The sequence below is a fragment of the Phocoena phocoena genome, chromosome 7, assembly GCF_963924675.1.
Source record: "Phocoena phocoena chromosome 7, mPhoPho1.1, whole genome shotgun sequence".
Classification (NCBI taxonomy): domain Eukaryota; kingdom Metazoa; phylum Chordata; class Mammalia; order Artiodactyla; family Phocoenidae; genus Phocoena; species Phocoena phocoena.
The window spans coordinates 80,144,890-80,167,750 of record NC_089225.1 but is presented as its reverse complement, the minus strand read 5'-3'; the positions used below and the strand labels follow the sequence as shown (position 1 = coordinate 80,167,750).

Genomic DNA, 22,861 nt, shown 5'->3' with positions numbered 1-22,861 from the left:
CATAGCTTGATTTCGAGAGCTTTTAAGTCCATAAGAAAGGTATGACGATCTCTGACTTCTTGGGGGAGAACCTGGTTTCTAATTCCTATTATCACTACAATCGTTCTTAGAACAGACCAATTACTGGGGCCTAACTATTCAAATCCACACATACATGTCCCATGCGTATAAATAATCAATAGAAAATGAAGATAGCCAGAAATACAAGTCCTGATATTGGTGCAACATTTTAAGAGCTTAGGTATTGTTTGAAATGTTTTCCCTATAATTACACCTCAGCTTTCAGTAATAACATTACAAATATACATATACATCATCTAAGTTTTACATATATCCTAGAGAAAAATAAACATCAAGGAAACTGTTGACTGAAATTTTTAGAGGAAAAATAAAGATCAGGGAAACTGTAATTTTATTTATGAAATCTCAGATTGATCTCTCACTCAGTTTAGATATGTGTTCCATAGTCAGAAACTTATTAGGAAAGATGTCAATCCCAAAGAAAAGCATTTCACCATTTATCTATCACCAATATATCATCTATACACATCTCCAGTGTAAAATTAATAATCCACAACTATAGTTACCATCAAACTGAACTTACTTATGCAAAGATCTTAATATACATTAATGCTAGTCAGAAAATCTATTAGTTTGTAAAAAAGAAATATTCTTTATGAAAAATACACCTGAATAGTGCAAATTCCAGCACATACATTTGTTTCAGTATTTCTAGTTAGTACAATTCAGAGAAGTTTAATATATACCACAATCTGATCAACTACCAAACTAGGAGTTTAAAAAAGATATGTATATGTTTATATTTCTCATGCAATCATATAAACTCTAAAAAGTTAAAACAGTATATTGAAATGCCAATTGCTTTCTGACTTACCAATCTCCGTTTTCCCTCCTGTTTCACTATGCAGACAGTAATAAAGTTTCACTTTTGTTTCTCTGAAACCTGTTACTGCTCTTAGACTGTACTTTCCTGTTCTCAGGTGTCATATCGCTTTTCTTGAATGGAATTTAGAGAGCCAGAGGAAATACATAAGAAAAAATTTTAAATAATGATTTTCACAATTTTTTTCAAGGTCATTTATGCAAAGTTTTCCCATGATTTATAAAAAAACATAAATAAAAATAGAGAATGCCAGTTGGTATGCGGGGGGAGGTGGAGGCCAGAAAAAAGAAACTTCCTCCGGTCATTTTCTTGCAAAGTCGGATTTGAATGCGGCTGGTCTGAACCAGAATGTCCTGGGAGCGTAAAATACATCCTGGATTTCAAAGGCTTGCTACAGAAAAGGAATGTAAACTGTCTCAGTAGATTTTTATGTCAGTTGTGTGTTGAAATGATAATATTTGACACGTTGAGTTAAATAAAATATAACATTAAAATTAACTTCACCCATTTCTTTTTACTTTTTTAATGTTACTACTAGAAAATTTTAAATGGCCTATGTTGCTTACATCATACTTCTACTGGAAACTGCTGTCCTAGAGCAGTGGCTCTTAAAGTGGGATTCCCAGAGAAGCAGCAACAGCAGCATCTGGGAACTTGTTAGAAATGTAAATTCTCTGCCCCTCTCCAGAAGGAGTGGATCAGAAGCTCTGGGAGGGGGGCCACAGCAGTCAGTGCTCTAACCCACCCTCCAGGGCATTCAGACGCACGCAAACCAAACTGTGAGAACCACTGCTTTATAGACTCTGGCCTGGGAATATTAAGAATGGGCCACTTCCTTGATCCCAATCACCACACACAACAAACAGATTCTCCAGATGCCTAGATAGATAAATGGGTGGGGAGCTAGTTTCGTTAGGGAATGGTCTTTTCACCAACATATTAATAATAATAGTAATATGGAGCACTTAGATTGTGCCAGGCACTCTGCTAAGTGCCTGACACATATTTATCCATTTAACCCTCATACCCCCATAAAGTAGAAACTGTGATTATCTTCATTTCATACACGTGAAAGCTGAGGCACAGAGATTCAGTAACCAACCCGGGGTCCCACGGTAAGTGGCAGGGCCAGGACTCAACCCCAGGCAGTCTGAAGCTCTGGAGCCCAGAGCCATTGTGCTGATAACACCTCAAAAGCACCATAAACAAGTCACGGGGCTCATTGTATACGAATTGCAGTAAGAACTCTGCAAGGAGAATAAAACCGGTCCCGGGTGCTGCCTTCTCCAGCCGGTCAGGCATGTGATGTATGCTTTGTACATTCGCAGGGCACACAGACTGCAGAGCAAAGCACTAAACTCTCACAGGAATGGGAGGGAATGTACCTGTTATAAAGAGATGGCTGTTTTCCTGCGGCTTCTACCTCAGATGAGAATGGTTAGAAGCTTCATTTAGTGGGCCCTTGACCAACAAGCTGCTTTCCTGGTTCTACAACGTTGCCCAGAGGCTCCACGACATTTCAGGGTCTAATGTTTAACTACTCCATCTTTCTAAGTTAAAGTAATTTAAGTCTTTGTGTATTTGATTTTGGTACAGCCTAGACAGTGTTGTGATCACATAGATCCTGAGACATTTTCTCATGGCTGCCTCAGAGAGGAAGAATCGGGACTGATCTTGTGGGGAGGAAGTCAATTATGCGATGTGATTGGAGAAGCAGCAAAAAGCCTCTCCGTCAAAACAGAGCGTCCCACAGTCCCCCAGAGAGCCAGCTCCTAACCTGGGGAAACTTCTTAAGGGATGTCTACATTTTTACTCAGCTTATGGACTACTACCACCTCTGGAAGAAGGTTCAAGTTCACACATTAATTTATTTCATTCTCTAGTGCCATCATTTGGCCCTTAGCAGAGAGAGGTGCGCTGAGAGAATGGGAAACAGGACAGGGAAATTTTGACAGAGAGCTTGGGGAAGCCTGCACATCTGTTTATGTGGGCCACCATTTGCCCTGACGGAACATCTGAGTAAAGGTTCTAGATTGTCAGAGTATAGCACGAGGGCCTCAGGTATTCAGTTGCAGAAAAAGAGATTGGAGTTGTAGGGGAAGAAAAATAAGTTTCCCTCTACCCTTTGAGTTCTTAGCTGTAATAAAAGATGAATACGTGAAAAACAAACAGATGTCTATTAACATGTATATCTCACATACACGTGGGAGATACTCAGGGAAAAATGAAGAACTCCCCCGAGGTGGCCTAGAATTCAGGATTAAATACCATCTTAACAGGAAAAGCAGAGGGGAGAGTGAATGACTTTTAGGAAAGATGAATGAGCCCTTAGAAGAACAGATGGAGGTACGGTAGCTTGTGACAAAGTCTGCTGAGTGTGGTGTCCATTCTCTAGTCTCCCCTCCTGTGATGAAAGTCAACATCCTCCCTGGCTGGTGAAACTCCCGGGGAGGGAATTTATGACAACTGAGCTCCTTTCGGACGATCTGTCTTTAAGCAGAAAAGGGGAGTTCAGGGAAAGCCTCTTCCTTCATTTGCTGTTTTTCAAGTGCCCACACCTCACGATAATCAATACGCCAAAGCGGCATATTTGGGGTACCATGTCCTGAACCACCACTGCCGTATTTTGGGGTGGCATCTTCTCTAGCCTTCAGAGCACAGGACCTCTGTGGTCCTTTTCAGCTCTCAGGTATTCAAGTCTGTAAGGGCCCTGGGGGTGATGCAAGCACTTAGTAGCCAGGGTAGCTGAAAGCTGAAAATTCACCTTAAAAAAAAAAAAAAAAAAGACGTGGGTGCTGTCTCCCATGTACTAGGCTATTTCTCTGTAAAGATCACCTTTAAACTGGTCAAGGACTAACTGTCCAGTCCCCTAAGCACAGTCAAGGGCACTTACATGCCGGCTGGAGAGGAAAACAGTGCTCCCTCTATAAAACCGGGACTTGGCCTGAGTGTATCAATAGCATCATATAGGTTTTCTGTTGCTTAACTCTTCCATTGCCTCATCTTCTCTCTCTTCCATTTTGTGTCCTCTTCCCTTTCACTCCTACCTTAGCTGTTCCTCACCTGGACTCGTAATTACTGAGGTCTCTCATAATCTAAGTACTTTAGCTCTTTTTTCTGTGGTTTAATCCCCACATTTTAATAAAGGTTCTTGTGCAGTGCCTCGCTCCTCGGAGGAAAGTTGCTTTAATCATTGGGAATGAAGACACATAAACAATGAAACAGAGAATAGTGACTGAAATACGAATTTCATATGAAGACTCTTACCTAAACTTTTTTGTTTAATTTGAAGGGGGGGAAAAAATCTCAAGGTTGCATTTTTATTCAAAGACACTTCAGTGTTCTAAACCCACTGTTAGAACAACTTCGCTGAAAAGCATTTTAAGGGCAAATGTCAGGAAAAAAAATTTTCACATTTAAAAGCCCTGTCTCTGCCCCTTTTGAAAAGCAGGGTTAGCCTTTGGTTTAGAAATGTCACTGCCTACTAAGTTCTTTGTGGGGGGAAGAAAGAAAATTGAATGTTTTCTTTAAACAGGTCATTAACAGTCAATACTGACTCGAAAAATCCTGCTTCCAGAGGCAGATAAAAGCTTCCAATCACTTAGGATATCACTTGAGCACATCTAGGGCAAGATGTGCTGATGCAAGTTTCAGACCTTTATGAGAGAATGTCTTGACTCAACAGCCCCTAGTGCTTGCGTAGAAAGCAGAGTCATCGGGACTGTGCGCCCTTGGACATGCTGCACACACAGAGTCTCCAGGAAGAGCACAACGCACGCTCCACGGCAGGCCCGGCTTTGCATTTTCCATTTTAGTACCGGCACACGCGTATGAATGAAGATTAACCATTTTTGCATAAAGTGCCAAACCACCTTCCCAAGGCAGTAGAATGCAAATGGGCGGAAAAGAGCAAAGGACAGCTAAAATAAACGTGCAGATCTCAGGCACCGCGAGCACAGTTGGGGGGGGGTGGCACAGGGGGAGGCCGCACGGCAGGCTCTATAAAGGCATTCATCTGTGGCCTGATTTCTCTATTTAATTTGAAATTATTTCATTGCATAGGTCTCTGACAGCTCGAGAATATAAATAAATGCCTTTTTCTAAAAGTGACCCGATGCTGGCTCCTGAAAGGCTCTGCTTCTGATTGCTGGGCTTTCAAGCAAACATGTGTTTCCATAGAGATGTGGGTGACCCGGGCCCGATGCAAGTACCCACTTGTATCAGCAATTCAATTATGCTCAGTTCTTTTAAGATGCGATGATGTCAGCTCAAGTCTTTAAAACAGGCCTATCCTCAGAGATGCCTCGGGAAAGGTGAAGTGGGCAGCGTTACAAGGTTCGGAAGAATAAATTCCACTCTCTCCAAGCACGCCATAATAGGCTCTCTCCCCACAGATCACACCGCCTTGCCCACCATCCCCTACTGCCGCCCGCAGAACAAATCCCAAACTCCAGAGGGGTTTAGACAAAAGACTAAGCACAGCTCTCCTTCACACCCCTGAGCACCAAACTACCTCACACCAACTCCCCAAATGTTGAAAAGGAAATACCATGCCTTCTCTTTTTTTCCTTTCCCCCAGCTCCTCAACCAGCGATGGCAATTCCTACACAAAGGGCAATGTTTTTTATTAGTATGTGAGAAACATTTACTAAACACCTACAATGTGCTGGGCTCTATGGGGAATGCTGGCCATGGTTACAAAATACCACTTATGCAACTCTTGCTGTATGCCGGGCACCTTCCATGTATGAACTCATTTAATTCTCATAAAGACCCTATGGAGTATGTCAGCCCTCATTTTATAGAAAAAGGAATGCCAGCATAAAGTCACACTGCCAGTGAGTGCCTGAGCTGAGATCTGAACTTGGACCTCCTGACTGCAGCGCTCCTGCCCCCAAAGGAGCTTAAACCCTCTGATGAAGACAGATATAAAAGCAAAAACACAGAAAAGAGGAGGTGGGGAAGGAAATCAGCGTGTGGACTCCGGAAATTAGACTAGGAATTGACCTGGTTCAAGGCTCTGGGCAGAGCAATGCTGGTGCTGTGATCTGCCCAGCTGGCCAGTCTCACCCCAGAGACCGGGCTCCCCAGAGGGTTAGAGGTGGGCTCGCCGTTAGAGGGGGTGGGCTGGAAGTGGAGGCTGTATACTTTTTTTAAAAGATTTTACAGCAAATTTTGAAGGAAAACACTGATATTCATCTCCAAAGAAAACATGCACTGTGGTTCTGCACTATAGCTCTGGCCTGGCAAAGAGAAATCCTGACAAAACCTGGCAAACAAAAGCTCTACGTTCACAGCCAACTCTGGGCAAGCACGCTCATCTGTCATGGAATAAACACCTGGTAAAGGAAGCCACGGTCTCTCCTGAGGATATTCTGGTTTCAAAAACCTCTGTTCTAAGGAACTCACAATATTCCTTGTTCATTAAGTCAGAACCCTCCTAGTAAACATTTAATGGTTTTCTCCAAGTAGCAGAGAAAGTCAGGTCCCTCCTACTTCCTTGAAACGTCCGTCACCGGCACTGGCTGAATCAAAACGGTCTGTGATGTTCTAACTTACAGGCACTGGCGTTTGCTGGGAGAGCAGTGCTAGGGAACTGAGGCAGAAGAGAACTACAGGCAGCCAGCCCCTCTCACGCCTCCTCCCCCCACCCAGTACTACTGCTCCTAAGCCTTTCCAACAAAATCCACCGCGACTCACTTGGTAAGGTGCCCTGGTGTTCCAAATCAGGGCTTCCAGTGCATGGCCGGACTGCCTTTTCTCGACAGACAGAAAAGCCCTGTCCCTGAACTGGCCACCTTTATCAACTTGCTTAAGTCATCTCAACAGCGAGGCAGGTGGAGTCAGAGACTGGGGTAGATAGCAGGATCCTGGGGGTGGCTGAGGCCACCTGAGGCTCGGAGGGACTCACCTACTTCGAAAATACTTGTTTCCTTTTCGTAAAACTGTCCTGTGCTGTTGCCTTCAGTCCCCTGGTAGCGAATGCCCAGTTCTTCATTCTCCTCTTGGGGAACGCATAGCCGTAAGACTGAACTTGCGAACTTTACACGGACTGCCCGGAGGCTAAGAGACAGTATGGGCTGGGACCGCAGTCATCGCTCCAAAGGTCAGTTCCTGAGAATGGGCGTCAGCTAAGTGCTTCTAATCTTCCAGTGACAGCAGTACAGGCAGATCAATCAATTAGCAAACATTCCTAGCACTGCACCCTGAGCCTTTCTCTCTCCCCTCCCCATTCTAAAACCTGTTCCTGGTTCTAGACCTAACCAGAGGCATCTGCTGGCTAATTTTACACTAAATGAATAATGTACTACTGTGTCCAGGGGTATATACAGTTTATTAGGGGTCATGCCCTCACCCAAAGGAATTAAGTTTTCATGGTGAATTTCACCAGGGAAAAAGCTAGTGTGAGGAGCATGGGAGTGGGGATAACCACTGGGGGGCAGAATGGAGAAGGCCTGTCAGGCCTGCGCCACCTACAGGCACCTTAGTCCTATCTGTTTGTTTGCTGGTTTGATACTTAAAAAAAATTAACTTGTGGGCTTCCCTGGTGGCACAGCGGTTGAGAGTCCGCCTGCCGATGCAGGGGACATGGGTTCGTGCCCCGGTCCGCAAAGATCCCACACGCCGGGGAGCGGCTGGGCCCGTGAGCCATGGCCGCTGAGCGTGCGCGTCCGGAGCCTGTGCTCCGCAACGGGAGAGGCCGCAACAGTGAGAGACCCATGTAATTAACTCGTAAATTCAACATGTTCTTAGAAAGGCACTATTTCTCTTTAGGGTCAGGCCTCTCACCCACCATCTTGCTCACCAGCCACAGGCAGTCAGCCCGGGAGCCCCTATAGCCAGCCCTGTGGCAGAGACATCTGCATTAATTACTGTGCCTCTGTCACCACCACACAGGATCTTGGGCCCCCAAATGATCACAAACAGGAAACACTGCCCATTTCTGCTATTCAGATTCTTCCTTATCCCCTTATGATAGAAAATAAGTAATTACCATTTGCCCAGTTTGAATCTCAACTCTGCCTCTTACTGGTTTTGGGATTTGAGCAAGTTATTCAACCTTTCTACATCTTCATTTCCTCACAGGTAAACTGAGAATGATTATAGTAACTACCTCATGGGATAGTAATTTGGATGAAATGAGTTCATATTTGTAAAGCGATTAATGTGTGCTATGAAATAAATAAAAATAAATAATCTCATTCGATTCCTCCATAGCTTATGTGGTTGCTTTCCCCTCCACCCTCATTTTGCAGGTGAGAAACTAAGGCAGAAGAGGTTATGGTGGTCATGCATCTAGCCAGTGATGGAACTGGCCCTTGAAACACAACCTTCTGACCACAAGTTGCCCTCATCTGGATACACCTTTCCCTCACCATGGACACTGCCACCTTAAGGGAAGCCTAGGGCAATTCTAGAGAGGTGTGGGTAGCAGTCCAAGGCTGAGGCCTGACTGCAGCACTGCTGAGAGGGACAGAGACTTCCAGGGCTCAGTGTCCACAGGGTCATTTTTTTTTATCATGTTCTTAAAGTTTCAGCACAGGCAAAAGTGAATCCAAGACTATAATACCTCTTCCTTGTAGAATGGCTCAGAAACCCATGCCAGGTCACGGTTTCCTGTCTTGTGGCTACCAGATGTGGTCAGTGCTCTAGTGACCAAGTTCACAGCTAAGGTACTTGCCTTTAGAAGACAATAAGCAGTTATAACATGGAAAGAACAAAGTTCAAATAAAGTCTTAGAGCTAATAACAGAACAGCCTAAAAATTACAAAATCTCCTTTCATATGTGCTGATCTCAGGTAATTGTATCAAGATGGATAAATGAGAGAATTAACATGATTTTAATGCCCTTGAATTTATTCTAATGCAATCACAGATAATAAAACTCATTTTGACCATTTTATGATATGGTCAAAATTCTAGAGGTCATATTCACTGCCTTACTGAATTTTATTTCAACTTCTAACTATAATAAAAAAATAGAAATGTGTCACCTGAAATATATGCTGTTTGGGGGAAATTAACAACTGTTTTTAAAGTGCTTCAAATATATGAGATATTAATAGATTTAATGAATCACAAAAAGAATTTCTTCCCTTTAAAAAGCCTGTCTCTGATCATTTCCATTTCTCCTTTCCCTTTTCCAAAGTACCTAGGAGAGTGCCTTTGACCTTTTAAATGTTCAATAAAGACATGTGGGAAAAGAGGAGTGAATGTCCTCTCATTTTATATTTCCTTTCTTGGTTTCAGTGAGTCTTCAATTTTTTTTTTTTTTTTTTCAGTGCGCGGGCCTCTCACTGTCGTGGCCTCTCTGGCCTCTCCCGTTGCGGAGCACAGGCTCCGGACGCGCAGGCTCAGCGGCCATGGCTCACGGGCCCAGCCGCTCCGCGGCGTGTGGGATCTTCCCGGATCGGGGCACGAACCCATGTCTCCTGCATCGGCAGGCGGACTCTCAACCACTGCGCCACCAGGGAAGCCTGAGTCTTCAATAATTTATTCCCCAGGTTTCAACATCTAGTACTGGAGTATCACTTTAAATGCCACCATTAAAACCAGCATTGTCAAATGCTGCTCTAGCCACATCGCTTTACACACCCTCCAATCCACTCCTTCTCCTCCTCCCCCCATATCTCCAACCCAGTAGTGTTTCAGTCATTCTCAGAGTCCAGGTCAAATCATGAGCGCTGAAGCCCTCTACATCTTCCTGTATTGGACCCCCGTAGCCCATGTCTTTAACCAGGTAACTTCCCCAACATCTCCTACTTATTTTATTTCTTAACTCAGAGCCTCGTATTTGGGATAATCAGGTCACTAGGCTAGCCCTCTAGTTCCCCTGCACCAAAAGCCTATGCTCTGTCTAAAAGAGATAGGCCAAAAATTTATCTTTTCTGTGGAATATGAGGGGAAAAAAGTGGTTTCCAACCCAATGCTAAACACATTTAACCACTAACCTCACCAATATATACCCTGTAACTCCACCTATAGATAGGGATTTTTATTGCTGTTGACACCCTTATGCACTCTATGGGTTCTTTGTAAACCTCACGACCTGTCTGCTTATCCCTTTAGTTTACAGCAATCAAAGGCCTGCCTGAAAGCATACACCTTGCTCTGAGTGCCAGCCTGACCTACGGCTCAACTCACACTGGGGGAAGTTTGGAAGGTACCAAAGGCTTATGATGGTCTATAAGCCATAGCAATATGTAGTTTAATCTCTTCCAAATCATTTTTCTAAAGATTGAATGAATCGAAACTGGTTTTTGTACAGTAGTTCAAATATTGTACAGGTCTCTCAATTAAATATAATACCATATATTATTTCCCTTTGGAAGACTTTCTGTTAGTCATCCAATCTCCTTTAAAGCAATTCTGAGGTGTAAATGTATTAGGTTTTGATCACTTGTCTGATGAAAAAGATCCATCTCTCACAGCCTTGATCCCAGTTATACCCATTCTTGGCAGACCGATAGAGACAAGCAATCAGAGTTGTCTGGTTTTTTACACTAATGTTAAAAATTTCATTACCTAGCTATAGAACACGTCTTTTAAGTGTGCTTTCCAGAGGTGGACACTGCATGTGCAGGGGTGTCCCTGTGTGTGTCCCTGTGGGAAATAAGACTCAATGCCTATTCTTGATGCGTGTATATTGTGGGGCATGGGGGATGTCAGAGCCAAGAGAAATAAGAATCTTAAATCATTCTGAAATGACTACAGCCATGTTTATAAAAGGGGCTTCTTGATGGGTGAGATGGCTTTAATTCAGGTGGGTTAATCAGAGAAGGCTTCTAGGAGGAGGTGTTCTTTTGTACTGCATTGAGGCAGTATTGCCAATGATGAGAATGGCATTTCAGGTAAGAGAAAGAGCAAAACTGAAACCTCTCTGGTGGAAACAAGTAAGTCATGCATGAGATCAGAAAGAAAACCCACCTGCAAAAGTGCACAGAAGTCATTCAACAAATATTTACTGGGAGTCCACTATGTGCCTTGACTAGGTGCAATGTGTTTAGCTAACTGTAACGCAGTGTAATTGTAAGATCGGCTCCTGAAGGAGATAAGATTAGCAGGCAGTAAGTAATTAGATGACATCAGAAGGCAGTATGTGAAAAGGTGTTAATGGTTTGGTTTCAATTATACACTTGTCCTGTTCATAATACAGCAAAGAGTTAACATCCTTCTTTCGTTTTCCTTTTAGAGAATGCGAGAGTTTCTGCCGAACCCCACACCAACTCCCCATCCCACCACACTGTCATTTTTGGTTACAAGGTTCTGAAACCAGACCCTATTTTCTCTGTTATTCTTGACATGCAGAATCAAACACTGGAGATTTTTTTTGTTTTGTTTTTTTAGCTATTTTAACATAATTCTTTGTCCTTATAGTTTTATAAAAACATAAGCTTTAATCTGACTAATATTAAAGGCCCCCAAACAAATAAAAGCTATGAAGCTGAGTTTCACTTAGCTCTAGGAGAGAAACTCATAAATTACATTAAAGACTTCATTTGGTTTTATTTTTTACCCGGAAGATGACCAACAGCTAATGCTATGTAATTTACCAAACTCAGTCTTGAAAAAGAGATAACCAGACACTGAAAAGACGTTCCCGTTGTTTTACTAAATGTTTCTTTAAAAACAAGGAAGTCTTAAAGAGGAAAAATGTCTTTGAAAATTAATCTACTTTAAAAAAAAAATCTATTTCTGAATGGCTACCAGCCAGACTTAACTTGGTTTCATTTTTCATTTCAAGCTTTCAAACAGTATCTGACTAGGCAGAATGAGACCTCTCTAGATACCTCATGGAAGAATGGTGTAAGGACTGAAGAAACACTACAAAGACGACCGAATGGTCACAGTTTTACTTTAGCTTTCAAAAAATCCTGAAGCTACACTGCACAATGGGAAAAAGTAAATTTCGCTATGGCAAAGCATTCCCCTTCTTCAAACCTGTGAATAATCAGTCTCCTGCTTCACAAAGACTTCTCACATCTGAAAACACTGCCATGCCTTTAGTAAGAACTAACCTCTACTGAACACATTCATTCACTCATCCATTCATTCACTCATTCAGTATTCACTTAGCAAACACCTCTGAGCACCTCCTCTGTGCCAGGTACTGGCCTACATGATGGGGCTACCACGGTGAACCAAATGAAACCCCCTCGGGCACCACGCTGGATGATTTTATCTCTTTATGTCTATTTCCCTGAGTCCTCAGGATGCTCCTGCAAGGTAGGCATTATTATCGCCATTTTCTAGATGAGGGAACTAGGCGTACAGACATTAAGGCCAAGATCCCAGAGCCAGTCGACAGCAAGGAGGGGATTCAACCTCTGGGACTGACTCCCAAGCTTGTACTTATTCCACTAGTCTGCTGCCATTATTTTGGTTCAATGAAAATAAAGGGAATCGTCTGAAAATCATTTAGTGGGTTCATTCCAAATTAGAAACCTTAGTATTCCCTAGAATTAGAATAAAAAATGTAAAGCTGACTTGGTTAAAAAAGAAAGTCAAATGGGGTGGAAAATTATGAATGGGAAGAAGAACAATGTTTTTAAATTTTGCTCTAAGATTGCATTTTGTTGATAATCGCACTGTACATCGGTCATAATGAGCCTATATTAAATGAAACTCCCAAGACTTCCTCATTTGATCTATTAGTAAGTCCCATCTCCCCAATCTTTACTTTTGCAGTCGAGTTATTTGGAACTTAAGTGTATGAGTTTATATTTGATTCAAATTAATTTTATCTTTATTCATTTGGCTAATTTTTCCAGTCTATTAGAGTTTTTTTTTCCTTTTTTTTGGATACCAAATCTATAACTTTACAATTTTAGCTATACCTATCACTTTGGTCATCCACAATTTAATGGGTATCATTTATGTAACTTATGCCTCTAATTAAACAGTCTGGGCTTGAATGGCAGCTCTGCCACCTCAGAACGGTGTGACCTTGAGGAAGTTACTTTAACTCTCTGTGTTACTCACTTATAAAGTGGAGATAAATATAGCAACTGCATAGGGATTGTTGTAAGGAATAGGTCCCATTTGTTTATTTTTGTTTTTATTTCCATTACTCTAGGAGGTGGATCAGAAAAGACCTTGCTGTGATTTATGTCAAAGAGTGTTCTTCCTATGTTTTCCTCTTAAGAGTTTTATAGTATCCGGTCTTACATTTAGGTCTTTAATCCATTTTGAGTTTATTTTTGCGTGTGGTGTTAGGGAGTGTTCTAATTGCATTCTTTTACATGTAGCTGTCCAGTTTCCCCAGCACCAATTATTGAAGACACTGTCTTTTCTCCATTGTATATCCTTGCCTCCTTCGTCATAGATTAGTTGACCATAGGTGTGTGGGTTTATCTCTGGGCTTCCTATCCTGTTCCATTGATCTATATTTCTGTTTTTGTGCCACTACCATATTGTCTTGATGACTGTAGCTTTATAGTATAGTCTGAAATCAGGGGGTCTCATTCCTCGAGCTCTGTTTTTTTCCCTCAAGATTGCTTTGGCTATTCGGGCTCTTTTGTGTCTCCATACAAATTTTAAGATTTTTTTGTTCTAGTTCTGTAAAAAATGCCATTGGCAATTTGATAGAGATTGACTGAATCTGTAGATTACTTTGGGTAGTATAGTCATTTTCACAATATCAATTCTTCCAGTCCAAGAACGGTGGATGGTGTATCTCTGCATCTGCTTGTGTCATCTTTGATTTCTTTCATCAGTGTGTTATAGTTCTCTGTATAGAGGTTTGTCTCCCTAGGTAGGTTTATTCCTAGGTATTTTATTCTCTTTGTTGCAGTGGTGAATGGGATTGTTTCCTTAATTTCTCTTTCTGATCTTTCGTTGTTAGTGCACAGGAATGCAAGAGATTTCTGTGCATTGATTTTGTATCCTGCAACTTTACCAAATTCATTAATTAGCCCTAGTAGTTTTCTGGTGGCATATTTAGGATTCTCTATGTAGAGTATCACGTCATCTGCAAACAGTGACAGTTTTACTTCTTCTTTTCCAATTTGTATTCCTTTTATTTCTTTTTCTTCTCTGATTGCCGTGGCTAGGACTTCCAAAACTGTGTTGAATAATAGTGGTGAGAGTGCACATCCTTGTCTTGTTCCTGATCTTAGAGGAAACGCTTTCAGTTTTTCACCATTGAGAACAATGTTCCCTGTGTGTCGTATATGGCCTTTATTATGTTGAGGTAGGTTCCCTCTATGCCCACTTTCTGGAGAGATTTTACCATAAATGAGTGTTGAATTTTGTCAAAAGCTTTTTCTGCATCTATTGAGATGATCATATGGTTTTTCTTCTTCAATTTGTTGATATGGTGTATCACATTGATTGATTTGCGTATATTGAAGAATCCTTGCATCCCTGGGATCAATCCCACTTGATCATGGTGTATGATCCTTTTAATGTGTTGTTGGATTCGTTTGCTAGTATTTTGTTGAGGATTTTTGCATCTATATTCGTCAGTGATACTGGTCTGTAATTTTCTTTTTTTATAGTATCTTTGGCTGGTTTTGATATTAGGGTGATGGTGGCCTCATACAATGAGTTTGGGAGAGTTCCTTCCTCTGAAATTTTTTGGAAGAGTTTGAGAAGGATGCGTGTTAGCTCATCTCTAAATGTTTGATAGAATTCACCTGTGAAGCCATCTGGTCCTGGACTTTTGTTTGTTGGAAGATTTTTAATCACAGTTTCAATTTCATTACTTGTGATTGGTCTGTTCATATTTTCTATTTCTTCCTGGTTCAGTCTTGGAAGGTTATACCTTTCTAAGAATTTGTCCATTTCTTCCAGGTTGTCCATTTTATTGGCATAGAGTTGCTTGTAGTAGTCTCTTAGGATGCTTTGTATTTCTGCGGTGTCCATTGTAACTTCTCCTTTTTCATTTGTAATATTATTGATTTGATTCCTCCCTCTCTTTTTCTTGATGAGTCTAGCTAAAGGTTTATCAATTTTGTTTATCTTCTCAAAGATCCAGCTTTTAGTTTTATTGATCTTTGCTACTGTTGGTTTCTATTTCATTTATTTCTGCTCTGATCTTTATGATTTCTTTCCTTCTACTAACTTTGGGTTTTGTTTGTTCTCCTTTCTCTAGTTCCTTGAGGTGTAAGGTTAGATTGTTTATTTTAGATTTTTCTTGTTTCTTGAGGTAGGCATGTATTGCTATAAACTTTCCTCTTAGAACTGCTTTTGCTTCATCCCATAGGTTTTGGATCATCATGTTTTTGTTGTCATTTGTCTCTAGGTATTTTTTGATTTCCTCTTTGATTTCTTCAGTGATCTCTTGGTTATTTAGTAATGTATTGTTTAGTCTCCATGTGTTTGTGTTTTTTACATTTTTTTCCCTGTAATTGATTTCTAATCTCAGAGCATTGTGGTCAGCAACGATGCTTCATATGATTTCAATTTTCTTAAATTTACCGAGGCTTGATTTGTGACCCAAGATGTGATCTATCATGGAGAATGTTCCGTGTCCACTTGAGAAGAAAGTATAGGCTGCTGTTTTTGGATGGAATGTCCCATAAATATCAATTAAATCTATCTGGTCTATTGTGTCATTTAAAGCTTGTGTTTCCTTGTAATTTTCTGTCTGGATGATCTGTCCATTGGTGTTAGTGAGGTGTTAAAGTCCCCAATATTATTGTGTTACTGTCAATCTCCTCTTTTATAGCTGTTAGCAGTTGCCTTATGTATTAAGGTGCTCCTATGTCGGTTGCATATATATTTATAATTGTTATTACTTCTTCTTGGATTGATCCCTTGACCATTATGTAGTGTCTTTCCTTGTCTCTTGTAATATTCTTTATTTTAAAGTCTATTTTATCTGATATGAGTATTGCCACTCTGGCTTTCTTTTGACTTCCATTTGCATGGAATATCTTTTTCCATCCCCTCACTTTCAGTCTGTATGTGTCCCTAGGTCTGAAGTGGGTCTCCTGTAGACAGCATATATATGGGTCTTGTTTTTGTATCCATTCAGTGAGCCTGTGTCTTTTGGTTGGAGCATTTAATCCATTCACGTTTAAGGTAATTATCCATATGTATGTTCCTATTACCATTTTCTTAATTGTTTTGGGTTTGTTTTTGTAGGTCCTTTTCTTCTCTTGTGTTTCCCACTTAGAGAAGTCCCTTTAGCATTTGTTGTAGAGCTGGTTTGGTGGTGCTGAATGCTCTTAGCTTTTGCTTGTCTGTAAAGCTTTTGATTTCTCCATCGAATCTGAATGAGATCCTTGCTGGGTAGAGTAATCTTGGTTGTAGGTTCTTCCCTTTCATCACTTTAAATATGTTGTGCCACTCCCTTCTGGCTTGTAGAGTTTCTGCTGAGAAATCAGCTGTTAACCTTATGGGAGTTCCCTTGTATATTATTTGTCATTTTTCCCTTGTTGCTTTCAAAATTTTTTCTTTGTCTTTAATTTTTGCCAATTTGATTACTATGTGTCTCGGCCTGTTTCTCCTTGGGTTTATCCTGCCTGGGACTCTCTGTGCTTCCTGGACTTGGGTGGCTATTTCCTTTCCCATGTTAGGGAAGTTTTCAACTATAATCTCTTCAAATATTTTCTTGGGTCCTTTCTTTCTCTTCTCCTTCCGGGACCCCTATAATGCAAATGTTGTTGCATTTAATGTTGTCCCAGAGGTCTCTTAGGCTATCTTCATTTCTTTTCATTCTTTTTTCTTTATTCTGTTCCACGGCAGTGAATTCCACCATTCTGTCTTCCAGGTCACTTATCCGTTCTTCTGCCTCAGTTATTCTGCTATTGTTTCCTTCTAGTGTATTTTTCATTTCAGTTATTGTTCATCTCTGTTTGTTTGTTCTTTAATTCTTCTAGGTGTTTGTTCTTTAATTCTTCTAGGTCTTTGTTAAACATTTCTTGCATCTTCTTGATCTTTGCCTCCATTCTTTTTCCAAGGTCCTGGATCATCTTCACTATCATTATTCTAAACTCTTTTTCTGGAAGGTTGCCTATATCCACTTCATTTAGTTGTTTTTATGGGGTTTTATCTTGTTCCTTCATCTGGTACAAAGTCCTCTGCCTTTTCAGTTTGTCTATCTTTCTGTGACTGTGGTTTTCCTTCCACAGGCTGCAGACCTGTCGTTCTTCTTGCTGGTGGATGAGGCTATCTAAGAGGCTGTGCAGCTTCTTTGTTGTAAGGATTAAATAAACAAATACACATAGAGTAATAGAAAAGTGTTTGACACTTAAGAGTTCAAAAGATGACACTTATTTGTATTATCTCCATCAGATTAATCATCATTCACATTGCTGATACAGAGAGATCTAGAGAGAAACAGAAGTAGATGTCTATACATCACCCCTGCGATCACATGGACCCATTCTTTAGCACTCCTTGGGTTTGGTTATGCAAACCTAGCTGTGAATCCACTTGACTATTCTGTCATTCAGTTCATATTTCTCCATTAAATTCTAATAGGATCATAAGATATTGTGAAAACTGCCTTGATGAAATTCATACATACTGAATCTACCACATTTCCTTCATCCTGCATTCTAGTTACTCTACTGAAGAGGAAAATCATTTAGTCCTGCTTGACTTCCTTTTGGTGCCTAATGATTACCTCTTTCTCTTTTGAGTGTTCTCAAAAAGTTTCAGAATAAATTTTAGAATTTTGCTGGGATTTTATATTTTCTCTTTTTGTCAATCTCCAGGCTTTGGGGGACTTTTCCATTCACTGAAATGCCTCCAATGTGGCTGGCTGGAGCGGGACAGTCATAGGCATGAGTGTTCTCAGGCCTGTGGATACAGTCTGGGCCAGGAGACCCCAATCCATGCCAAACAGCTAAGGATCTAGTGTTATGCTGCCGTGGGCCTCAATTCCCTCCTGTTCACATTTTGTTCTACCCTACCAGGTGGGAAATCATGATCCTCAATAAAAAGGCAAAAATAAGAAGAGATGAATAGGCTTTGTTTTTCTCATCAGAGGTCCTATCCCTTTGTTGTTCTTTTTTCTACAAAAGTAAAACAAAAAGTCTACAATAAAAATAGTATTCTAGTCTTCACAGAAATTATAACTATGTCATTAGCAAAAATGGGCACAATACTGAACATCACAAGCATTCCAGTTTTCTATGTCTGGCTTATTTTGTCACCATCATTTTCTGTAGAATTTTTCCTTACCAGCTTTTTAAGTCTCTTTTGTTGTTTTTAGAATTTTTTACATACTTCAGCTCACTCTGGACTTTAGGCTTCCTGACACTATTCTAATGGGATTATCTCTCTCTTTGGTATTCTCAGTTATTTGCCTCTCCTTGCGTTCTTCTTGAAATGGTCTTTTATATTTTGAGTTAATTTGAGCATTCCCTTTGCAGCCACAGCCATTTCTTTTCCTCATTATTTAGAACTTTCAAACCTTTAATTCGAATTGTTCAAAAAATTGTGAATTGTTAGACTTGGAACGTGTGTGTGGGTGTCTACACTATCTTTGATAATTTGGAAAAATATTCATGATTATATTATCAGAATTTCATCACTATTTATTGCTTAATTCACTATATATATAATGAATTGTGGGTGTGTATGTATACATAATTTATTGGGCATATATAAGGTATGTGTCAGGGACTGTCCTATTTGTTGGGATACAAAGATAAACATGATAGATGCAGCCCCGCTGTCTTGAAGCTTAAAGCTTCAGAGTAAATAGAGATGAGCGCAGGGGAATTATGACTGAGCATGATACTGGATTTGAGAATAGAGTTTTGAGGAGTCTCAGGAACACATAGAAAGGGCCCTAATCTGAACTTAAGGATTGGGTTTCTCATCTCCTTTGTCATCTCCTCTTTTAGGGTCTCAGACTATGGAATCACATCTACTTCTTCGACTATTTGAAATTTCCCTCCTGAAGTCTGCTGTATGTACAGAACCTGCTCCTTGGTTATCACAAAAGCTAAGATGACATCACGGCTACAGTCTTCCAAGTGCTTGGCACATAGCAGACATCCAGTAAATATTTGTTGAATAAATGGATACACATTCCTTCCACTTCTATTTCACCAAGCAATCTCTTCTTGGTTAAAATTTGATCCCTAAATAGAAGTTTCCTTCATTTTCTTTACCTTTCTAAAAAGGAAAATGTCAGTTAGGTAAATTCGTATCTGAGATTTGTCTTCATTTAAACATGAACAAGACTTCTGGTGATGCCCAAAGAACTTAAGTCTCTCCTCACTCCAACTAACTACCTTTGTGTCACTTTTGTATGCTATATCAGAAGTAAATTCGATCAATGCTTCATATGGTTGGGTGGCGTAAGTTCATTTATTCACTCAAAACTACTTACTGAGTGCTTACTATGTACAAAGGACTCTTCTGGGCACTGTATTCCTTCTTTCTTCTTTTTAACTTCTCCAAGTGTGTGTCCTTTCTTGGGTCTTTAGATATGTACCCTTCTGCCTCCCCAAGAATGTCTGGATTTCTGCTCAATGAGAACAACTCATTTTCCTTCTGTTCCTTGCCTGTCAAAAATTATGCCATGGACCAACCTTTTCTTAACTGCGCATTAGTTAAAATGGGTTTCTCAATCTTTTGATAATGAAAAGCTTTCTTATTTTCCTATAATGCCATTGGAAATACCAAAATAAGGATAGTAATTTAAAAAATCAGAGCTACGAGAGAAAGTACTACATTGTTTATAAAATAGACCCTTACCACCCACCATTAAGAATCACTGACCTTAATCATGGAAATAATAAACATTGAAAAAGAATATGGCCAAATTTACAATATTCAGTTGATTATCAACATAATGAGTAACTTTCAGGATTTGAACTTTAAGTTACTTATCCATATACCCCATGTTTAGCATAAAAATTGGAATTCACTTCCAATAATAGCACATGTAAATACAAGCACTACTTTCTTAATTTCTTTAACCTACTTTTTGCAAAGTAATTTAAGTAGTCTATAATAAAATGCAAAAGCTGTCCCAAATAAACCACCACAATTTATCTTCCTATGAAATAAAGATATACTCTTATTTTCTTGAAAAGTATAGATTTTCATCAAGGTTTCTGTACCAAATATTTGAGTCTTTAAATCATTTTTACCAGTTATGATTTGAGCTCAGAGTTAACTTGTCAGTAGAGAAACAACAAATCCATTTGTCTTTGGTATTTTTTTGATGTGCTGCTAACAGACCATGCTCTGTCCACACAAGGTCATGGCCACCTGACCTGGAAGCAGGCTTTGCTGAGTCAGGAGGTCCAAGATCATCATGGATTGCTAAATAAGCAACAAACATAAAAGTAATGGAGGGCTTCCCTGGTGGCATAGTGGTTGAGAGTCCGCCTGCCGATGCAGGGTACACGGGTTCGTGCCCCAGTCCGGGAGGATCCCACGTGCTGCGGAGCGGCTGGGCCCATGAGCCGTGGCCGCTGAGCCTGCGTGTCCGGAGCCTGTGCTCCGCAAAGGGAGAGGCCACAGCAGTGAGAAGCCCGCGTACCGCAAAAAAAAAAAAAGTAATGGAGAGAGAGGAAAAGAACCCTAATGGTAATTAGCCTATAACCTAAGCCAAATACAGTTTTGTCCAAAGATAAAAGAAATTCTGCATTGGGCAAGATAGCTTTCAGTTAAAAACAGAAAATAAAATCCATTTGTAGTGAGTTTACTTAGAATACTGATGATACTGCTGTTTTAACCCATCAGGTATATCATTTCAATAATACTGAATTGTGCAAGACTTCGTAGTAATGCTAAGAAGTAATTTTTGAAAAAAAATCAGTCTATTTTTAAGTCTTGAATTAGTCATAATTACCAGGAAACAGAGCAAATTTTAGGAAAAATTAATTGCATCTACAGAAACTCTTAGTAAATTACTACTTCAGATTATTACATGTACTATATTAACAAAATATCCAAGCATGTTTAATTTAGTAGCAAGAAGTACTTGAGACATGGTAAGATTCTGATACATATGATAATAAACGTTAGGAATGTAGAAGGAAGCAACCTCCAAAATCTGTAATCTCAGATGCAATCTTGTAGTTTGGTGTGGATTTCCTCTTCAGGGATAACCTAGCAGACATCATGTGTGAGCTATTTTAATTTTTTCCTTTTATTTTCATATCAAATATTCCACACTGTTAATATATGGTATTATGTCCATTACGAACTCACGTTCATGAATAATCAGCAAAATTTGCAGTTTTTTTCTTATTTGATACCGCTGCTCTCATATAATGGTTTATTTAATTACCTTCAATTGAAATTATTAGTACAGCAGATTTCATTAAGTCCCTCTCTAGGTAAAAACAGATGGACATAAGAACAAAAAAGTAGACAGAAACAAAATTTATCATTTTCTCAGGCTTAAAAGGCTCCTTTTGGATGTGCTTATCAGCATAAATGAAGAGTATCCAGCAGAAAATAAACCCTTGAGTTAAGGACGTAAATATCAACACAAGTACAGGTATGAATCTACTGACCATTAATGTATATAAGTAGATGAAGTGAAATAATCAATCCATGTTAAAGAAATGAATTCCATGGCAATGCTCCCAACTTATCATTTGCAAGATATGACTGACTGTCGATTTGTGTTTTCTGGATGGCTAATGAGTTGCATTAGAATCCCAATATGTTCATGTTTGGAAAGAACTTCATATCATCTCAATGAAATTTCTCTTTTTTTTTGCGGTACGGGGGCCTCTCACCGCTGTGGCCCCTCCCATCGCGGAGCACAGGCCCCGGACGCGCAGGCCCAGCAGCCATGGCTCACGGGCCCAGCCGCTCCGTGGCATGTGGGATCCTCCCAGACCAGGGCACGAACCCGCGTCCCCTGCATCGGCAGGCGGACTCCCAACCACTGCGCCACCAGGGAAGCCCCGAAATTTCTCTTTTTAAAAATGAGGCAACTGAGGCCCCAAGCATGTAAAGAACTTGTCAAAGGTCGCACACTAGAAAGTGGCAAGGCCGAGACTTCAACATAGGCCTTTCATTCTCTATTCACTCAAGAAAATTTTATTGAGCACTTCCTGTATACATAGGCTTGTGCCAAGTAGTAGGTAGAAGAGTAATAGTGAATGAAATATGGACCCTGGCCTCAGAGAACTGAGTAGATGTGGTCACTCAGATTCTGGTGAGGGTTACCAGACAAATAAACAGGACACAAGTCAACACAAGCTATTATAGAGGAAGTACAAGGTTTTATTAGATCACTTTAACTTGGGGGTAGAGGGTGGGAGCAAATTACCGAGATTAGGAGTATCAAGGGAAGCTTCCAGTTGGATGTTAGAGCTAAGCTGACCCCTGAATTAGCCAGATGAATGGGGTACAGTGAAGAGGAAAAAAAGGGGAAGGACATGATCTCAGCAGAGGGACCAAAATACACCAAAATCTAGGTGCAAAAACGATTCAGGGCTGATGGGGGTGTTCAGTATCCTTAACACTGAGTGAAGGGAGGAAAGATGAATCCAAAGAGAGAGAGGCTTGTGACTTAAGTAATGGAGCCTCAACTTTATCCTGAGGGGAGCAAGGAGTCCCTGAAGGGTTACAGCAAGGGAGTGAAATGGCCGGATGCATATTTCAGAAAGAACTCGGGGGCACTGAGGGGATCAGATTGGCATTAAGGGCAAGAGAAGTCTGTGAGCTCTTGATTTTGGAAAGAGGATGTCCTGGTCCTTAGAAAGAACAAATGCCCTAATAACAAAGACATAAGCTTTCTGGTTGATCCATTGTCCATAGAAAAACTGTGTTAGCCTGAGTATATCACTATAGAGTCTGAACATCTCTGAGCTCACAGAAAAAAGTCCAATGTATGGACCTCCAAGACTAAAAACTGGGCTTTGAAACAAGGCCTCAGTGGAAAGGTCCTGCCTAGGCAATCAGCTCACAGCAGCCCCACACAGCAGTCACATCGCTGTCCCAGCCAAACCAGTACAGCTGTCACCCTCCCTGAGCCCCTGGGGCCCCAGCTTGAATTGGGGGTCATGATATCTGTTTATC

At 40.5% G+C, this 22,861-nt stretch overlaps 1 protein-coding gene across 3 annotated transcripts in view; it reads right to left on the bottom strand.

Moving 5' to 3' along the window:
* Positions 1-22,861, bottom strand: part of SPATS2L (spermatogenesis associated serine rich 2 like) — a 169,572-nt gene that overhangs the window by 89,120 nt on the left and 57,591 nt on the right. Inside the window, exon 1 of one of the 3 annotated variants that reach the window (XM_065880344.1) lies at positions 6,816-6,854. The exons of the other annotated variants lie outside the window; for them this stretch is intronic. The gene's annotated coding sequence lies outside the window, so the exon portion shown is untranslated. Of the gene's footprint in view, positions 1-6,815; positions 6,855-22,861 lie in introns of those variants that run through there. 3 annotated transcript variants of the gene reach the window in all.